The sequence below is a fragment of the Hyperolius riggenbachi genome, chromosome 5 (genome assembly GCF_040937935.1).
Source record: "Hyperolius riggenbachi isolate aHypRig1 chromosome 5, aHypRig1.pri, whole genome shotgun sequence".
NCBI classification, from domain to species: Eukaryota; Metazoa; Chordata; class Amphibia; order Anura; family Hyperoliidae; genus Hyperolius; species Hyperolius riggenbachi.
The window spans coordinates 100,234,863-100,242,775 of NC_090650.1; positions in this window are offsets into that span (position 1 = coordinate 100,234,863).

Sequence of the window (7,913 nt, forward strand, 5' to 3'; positions counted from 1 at the left end):
TAGCTTGGAGGTTTTTTGTGTCACCATAGATCTGCTATAGTGGCACCCAATGGACAATTTGGTCACTGGAAGTGCAAGGGATAGTGATAATAGTGGTGGAGGGACAGAAGTCAGTGTAAAGAGAGGATATTAGTGGTGAAGGGACAGAAAGTCATCCAGCAAGAATCAGGACTTGATCCCTTGAATGATAGTTCAGGGCCAAGGCTAGGCAGATGCAACTTTAGCCTACAGACTAACTACATGTTCTGTTGTTATGGATGGTGGAGGGTCTGATGGAGTGGGGCATGATGGAGCATTCTGGGCAAGGCGGAGAACAATGCCATTGACTAGCATTTGAGCCAAGTTGATCAGCCAAGGGGCATCAATGCAACCATACTATATTCTTAGTAAAGGAGCTCTGCACTTGGTGAAACAGCAAATTTGATTGCTCACAGCCATTTGCAAAATTTGGGCGCCGCTATAGACAGCAATGTTAATTGTGGCTTTAGTGGAATCCAGTGGACAATTTGGGCACCAGGGGTGATGGAGATAAATGAAATAGTGATGGAGGGACAGATAGCAGTGAAAAGAAAAGTTATTAGTGGTAGAGGGACAGAGAGCAGCGGCAGTGGTAAGTGATCAGGGGCATGGAGTTTGACTATTATGTATGGCACATGGGGTTCGGCAGAGATTAATCTAGTGTAAGTATGTAGCTTAGGGGAGGGGGAGAAGGTGGACAAGAAATGGGAAGAATGTTTGTTCTGTTTTTTTATGAGAAGCAGAGATCAGCTGGTTGGATGTAAAAAGTGATTTAGAAGAAACTTCAGTGCTGTAGAATGGATGTCCTTCTAGTAGATTACACCAATATCGTACACTAGAGTGTGACAAGTAGAGTGGATTAAAGTGGCCATCACTTGGTGTGCTATCAGATAGACCATTAGAAAGATTCCTATCTGATCGAATCTGATCAGAGCGAGCACGTGGATTATAGCGCAGGAGTTTTGGGCGCAGCCGGCGCCACCATAGACCGTAATAGGAATTACAGCTACAGCAGCGCACAGTGAGTAACTTCGGTGCCATCAGAAGACAGAGCTGAAGTTACTTTTAAAACACTGAAATTCAGCCACCAGCAATAGCTGGAAGTCGAATTACATCATTCCCCACCATCCATTTGAAACTGGAGGGGGAATAGTAATTAACACCGCTGGGACTTGCACAGGAGCATGGTAATCCTTATATCGGCTGTATCCTGTGCCAAAGTCTCCCGGTGGCTATTTCTCTCATACGCGATCAGAGAGGGATCTTTTGCCTGCCTATACACCACCAAATTGCTCAATTCAGCATGAAATCTATTGAAATTGTCCTGCTGCTGACCCCCAAGTGTATATGTGTCCCCTCTCTGTGCCCTTGTGCGGTGTTGAAGGCTCACCTGTCACATGCTGGTGCGAATCCTTGCCTCCTCTGGTGTCTGGAGTCATTGTGAGTGCCTATATCATGTGACACCGGTGCATGAAGTGACGCTGCTACATGTGCTGGTGTCACATGGTACAGGTGCTCGGAGTGATGCCAGACACTACACAAGGGCACGGTGGATCCATATACACTTGGGGGGACATCGGCCAGGGGGTCTATATCGGTCATTGCGATAGTGAACACTGTGACCTCTGTGTACCAGGTTGAGCCCTTGCGACTTAGGTTTTCCAGCATTCCGATCCGTTGACCAATTTTGGCAGGAAATCGGTCGAAAGATCATTTGGGTGACCATGTTGTAGTATTGTTTCTACTCCCATGCGATAATTTTATTGGGTTGGAAAATTGACCACTTTCAGCTGGAAATCAATCAAAAAATTGTTTGGGTGGCCATGTTGGTGTATCGATTCTCCTCCAACCCCATAAAATTATTGGATTGAAATCACTGGCGAACTGAGGGGGCTATTCCGGGAGTCTGGAACCTCCCCCCTGCACTGAGCTGTGTATTCAGCCAGGGAAGCCCGCATAATATAAACAGCCTCATTCTCCCTCCCTTCTAACTTCTGGTCCCTCCCTCCAGCTAATAGAATGAGAGAGGCAGCCCAGCTTCCCTCACAAGAAGATGCAGCCTGCAGTGAGAGAATGTTGATTATGGAGTCCTGGACTCTCCACAGCACAGAAGTGTCAGACATGATGAAATTAGAGTGCAGGCAAGCTGGTAAATATGCACAGCATGATGCAGAGCTTGCCTGGACTCAGGGTCTGTGGGCAAACATCTGTCTGGTCTCTCCCCATTGTTATAATGACTGCATGTGTGGGTAAGGTTTTTTAACAAGCTGAAAAGTTTTTGACAGTCCCTTGACTCCAGGAGGGCTTCTTTCTGACTTGTGTGAGAGACTGACAGGGACAGGAGTCCGATTACAGGCAAGTAGCCTGTGTGATGTGGGACTGCAATACAGATAAGTTCTCTGCTCCATCTCAGGCTATTCTCAATTTCTCCACTCCTCTCTCTGGGCTAATGCACGCCAAAATGACAATAGCAATTGCTAGCAATTTGTGAGTGTGATTTTGTGAAGTGATTTTCAGAGCGATTTTTGAATGAATTGCTCAAAAACATGCTACATGCAGTATACCTGCGATTTTGAAAAAATCACAACGCTGCTGTGGGAACACCCACATAGGGTAACATTAGCCAAGCGCTTTTCAAATCACTGTTGATTTGAAAAACGCTCAGAAGCACTCTTGGTGTGCACCAGCCTCCTTCATTCACCTTTGTTTCCCTCTTCCCCTAGAGCTGGCTGTGTGTTCTTGTCATACAGGAAAGCTAAATAAAAGTGCAATCCTGGTGAGGCAAAATATTATTATTTAGTATTTATATAGCGCCGCCATCTTCTGCAGATGCATATATCCCTGCATCATATGGGTATCGCTTGCGCTATGTGACACTATGTAGCATATTCCACTGAATTGTCCAAACTAAGTCTATCTCCTGTTCCTCTCTTGGGGAGTTGTTCCAGCGCTGTACCCCGTTCACATTTGCTGCTACCAGAAGCCCTCAGAAACACTTGTGTCCTTGAGTACTTCCAAAGATAGGCAGCTCCGTAATACGCCAGCGCACTTTTGTGCATGGGCAGTATGGAGCCACCTGTATTCGGAAGCACTCGGGGACATACGTGCTTCTGGACCTTTCAGGAACCCCCCCCCCCCTTAAAAATCCTGCGTTTGTCCCTGGAAATGATGATCTGCCCGCAAAATCGAGTTATGTATGTGGACCCTCAGGAGAGAGAAGTTAGAATGAAAAAGATTGTAAGTAAAAAGAGAGACAGAAGAAATATTGCAAAGGCAGTCATGGTAACAAAGACCAAGAGATAGTGAGAAAGACAAAACGTTTCAGAGTGAGAAACAAAATCAGGGGGGGAGATTAATAGAGCAAGAGAAAAAAATGCAAAGAACAGCTGATACTGGCACAGATTTATTAAATGGATGAAACCTGGTGCAAACAGTAGCGAAAAATTGAGCAAGCAAAAATTGCTCAGAAGGACCAGTCCGAAACCTTTGTCCTGTGCATATGTACCACTTCCTACCATGTGCTCCCATAGTTCGTCCAGAAGGTCTGCCTCTTCTCTGAATACTGCAGAGAACTGACGCACAAACTCTAGTCTGGCGTGCCCACATATAAGAGTACTGATTTTTTTTCCATTGCGTCCAGAGCGTTTTGGTTTACTTAAAATCATATAGTCCTGTGAAAGAAGCCAACGTGAGAGACAAGGAAAGGAAGAGAGGCGATAGGGAGGTAGAGAGGAGGGAGTAGACGACTAATGATACCGTTATACATGTACTATAATATCAGGGGAGAATGCCTTTTATGTAAGGTTTTGATTGTTAATCACTACCTCTCTACTGAGGCTTGCCACTTTTACTGGGAAATCTTCCCAACCGGGAAACAGATTAAATAACGGATAGTGTGTGAAAATAATGGATAGTGTGTGCGTGTGTAGTGTGTGTGCACGTACTGTAGTTGTAATATATGTGTGTGTGCATTTGGTGTGTGTGTGCGCGTGTGTGTGTGTGTCTCTCTCTGCGTGTACTATGTGTGTGGGCATGTGTATTATATATGTGCGTAATTGCATTATATTTGAGTGTGTGTGTAATGTAAATGTGCATATCATGTGGAGGTGAGTGTGCTTACTATGTGTATGTATTATGTGTGTGTAAGTGTTTGTATTATGTGTGTTTGTGAATTGTGTGAGTGTATTTTATGAATGTGTAAAATTGTATGTGTATTATGTGTGGTTTCTGTGTAAATATTGTGTATGTTTGTATTCTATGCGTGTGTATGCATCCTGTATGTGTCAGTGTATATTTCGTGCATGTTTATACTGTGTGTGTATTATATCTTTGAAGCTTGTGTGTTAAATGTGTTATGAGTATCTGTGCATTATGCGTGTGCATGCTGTGTGTGCATGCTTGTGAACCCACACAAGCCTGGCGTGAATAGCAATGTCGAATGTATTCTGTTTTTCGGAATCGACATAAGACCAGAAGATAATACTGCTCATGGAATACCTTACACAGGAGAAATGTTTATAATAATAAATAGTATATAGCTATATACGCCGGATGACGTTAGGAAAAGGTCATTTAAGTCTGACGGCAACAAGCAGAATGTTTGGGAACCTGTCACCTCTGTCGCCACAGAAAGAGCAGCTTAGGTTGTCTGCTTTCAGACAGACAGTTCAGAACCCATCCATCTTGTAACATAATGCCACATTATAACTATCATGTGCAGTTTTCAGGCAAAGTCCAGTATTATGTCTCCTACTGTCGGTAGATATCGTTAGTCGATTTCATGCCGCTGATTACTCGGCATTTGCTATCTGAATAAAAGTCTAACGTGGAACAGCCTATGTAATGAATCATACCTATTAAGGATAGTTATTAAGGGCCTAATCAGGTAATCCAAAATAACCTAACAGAATGAAGTTTCCCACGGCCAGTTACGAGACATATTCCTACTGATAATTGCAGCCTGCTTGCCAGCCTTCTTACATAAAAACAAATATTTCTGACTTTTATTGATCTTTATTTCCTATATAAACACATAGATTGTGGTTTACTGTGAATTATACACTCATAAAACTTCTTAGATAGACAAAGGATGGTTTTGTATTATGTGGACAGGGGACTCCAAACTTATTCAAAATACTCGAGCCAACACATTTTAATTGCTTTGTACACTACCCTATGTATAATGCATATACATAATTTTTAACCCACAATACGAATGTTCGTTATGAGGCTAGCGATCATAGAGACAATACTATATTCCTTACACTGGCTATGCAAATACTTAAAAAAATAACGACTAAGCGAAGCTAAGCAGCCTAGCATTGTGTTGGAGAGGAAGATGAAAGTGTGGAGGATTAGAGAGAACAGTGCTCATTAGCTGGCACTGCAGATCAGTTACACAGGACAACACCTTTTGTTTCGGCAGAAGAAGTTTTTAAGCAGATCCATGTGGACACTCTGTACAGGAAAGTGCTAGCAGCAGGTATTCATAGAGGAGCAAGGATTACAGCAAGGCCTACAGTGACCAGGATAGAAGGAGGAATGAGACCACAAGGCTCACACAGTCATCTGCAAGTGACTCACTACTGTCTATTTGCATTTCCGTTCAGTTTGGTGGGTTTTTCTTGCCAAGTGAGTATTTGTTTTATTGTTTTTTTCCCTGAGTGAGGAAAGACCATAGATAGGCTATCTGGTATTTGCTCAGCACTAGCCCTTGTGTGTCAATACTGGCTGGTGTAGAAAGAGAGAGATCTGCTTTCTCCTGCTTACAAGGTAAGAGCTGAGCTGTCCCCCTCTCTCCATACATGGACGCCTCATCATGCTAGTAGTAAAGCTGGCCAGGCTAGCATCCTGCAGGGGAATCACTGACGCTGCAGTTGCCAAAACTTTCCGCTAGATGTCTTCAAAGATAATAATAGTATTAAGCAGTTTCTGTCATTAGGCAGATTGGGGGCTTCAAAATGGTGCTAATGCTCTTCTTTTGGAATAATCCTTCCTAATATCCGCAATGATACGCGGCTTCCTGTCATTACAATGGGCCGAGGCTCTCGGATGATATACTATATGGCATTTTTTAGAACAATAGGGACGCTCTGTTATCAGAAGGTATACGTTTAAATAACATAGCAGCGCGGCATACTGACTGGATTAATCTTTAATCTGCTGGAGTCAAGGACAACCTGCTTGTAAACGCATCAACTTTGACATTCATTCTGCTTTACCACTGGGCAAAGTCCAAGGCTTGCGGTTCAATATGTCTGCTTATTGCCGAGAGAGGCAGATGAATATGTATGTGGTGGAGAGAGAGGAGAAACAGGCCAGTCTTCTTCTATCGTAGTATTCTATGATAGCATACCGGTGTCATATGTGCACAGCACATAGCCTGTGTACAGTACCCATCATAAAATACAGCACTTTTCAGTGTGCATCTCAATATCTTATACAGATCGAGCTTGTATAGTAAAGTGTACCATTTATCAACAATGGGTAAAACACGACCAATATAAAAAAAATAAAATAAATTAAAGCTGGGCAGCTGGTTGAAAAAAAATAATAATAAAAAATAAATAAAAATAAATAAATAAATAAATATATAGATAGATAGATAGATAGATAGATAGATATATTGTATCTGCGTTTAAACGGTATTACCGTAATCATTATAATTGCACGTAGTTTGTTATAGGTGATATTGTGCGATAGTCTTTATATATCTAGTATCTAGTATACGCGGGCATTTGCTACCGAGGGGCACCCACCTCTGATCAGCCAGCAGCACCAGACCTTTGCTACTAGTTGCTCCTAGTTGTAAACTATGATTTCATCCGGTGATCACTCATCACTTGACACATAAGCTTAAGCTTTGAAAACAAACAGAATATTATTGCAGAGTGTATTGCAGTAGGAAGTTTTATGAATGGTTAATCTTTACATGCAATTATGGCATACAGTACGTGCCAAACGCAGTATTACAATAATCAAGCTACCGAAGCCATAAACTAGAAACTAGGATCGTCTTCATGAAATATATATATATATATATATATATATATATATATATATATATATATATATATATGTATGTATGTATGTATGTATGTATGTATGTATATATATATATATATGTGTATATGTATGTATATATATTTATATTTATTATATGTATGTATATATATATATATATATATTTATTTATATATATATATATATATAATATAATTTATATAGTATATATATATATATATATATATATATATATATATATATATATATATATATATATATATATTATTGACTACTGTGAATACAACAACCTCACGCACCTCTGCACAATGTAATTTGCTGTGTGCAAAATGTGTTGTGTTTCTAAATATAGAACCTACCTGAGACTATATATATTCTGGATGTCAGTAAATGTCGATCACACCAGCAAGTATCTATACAGTACTGTATGTATCAATGCTTACTTTTTATGCAGCTGGGGAAAAAAACAAAAAAAACCAAACGTTTTTATATCACGCAAATGATTAAACCCGAAGTCCAACATAACAAACTTTTATTTGTATTGTATTTATAAATACAAACGATATACAATTGTACCACATAGATGTAAGTTCCCAACAAAACATGTTTAGTGCAGTAGAAAGCATCCCAGTCAGCAGTGACATCATGTGAGAAGCTGTGAGGTTCTTGTCGTTTCGGCAACGGCTCTGAGGAAGAGTCTCCTGGATCCATGCATGGCCATGGCTTTTTTTCATCTTTCGGTGGATAGATTTCGATACAGTTTGGGATTTTCTGTATAGAAAAGGAGGTCCTATAGTTGTATGTCAGCCTATGTTAACTTTCATGTGTGCTTTGGTCTCTAATAGAGATACACAAATACATTAATAACAGGA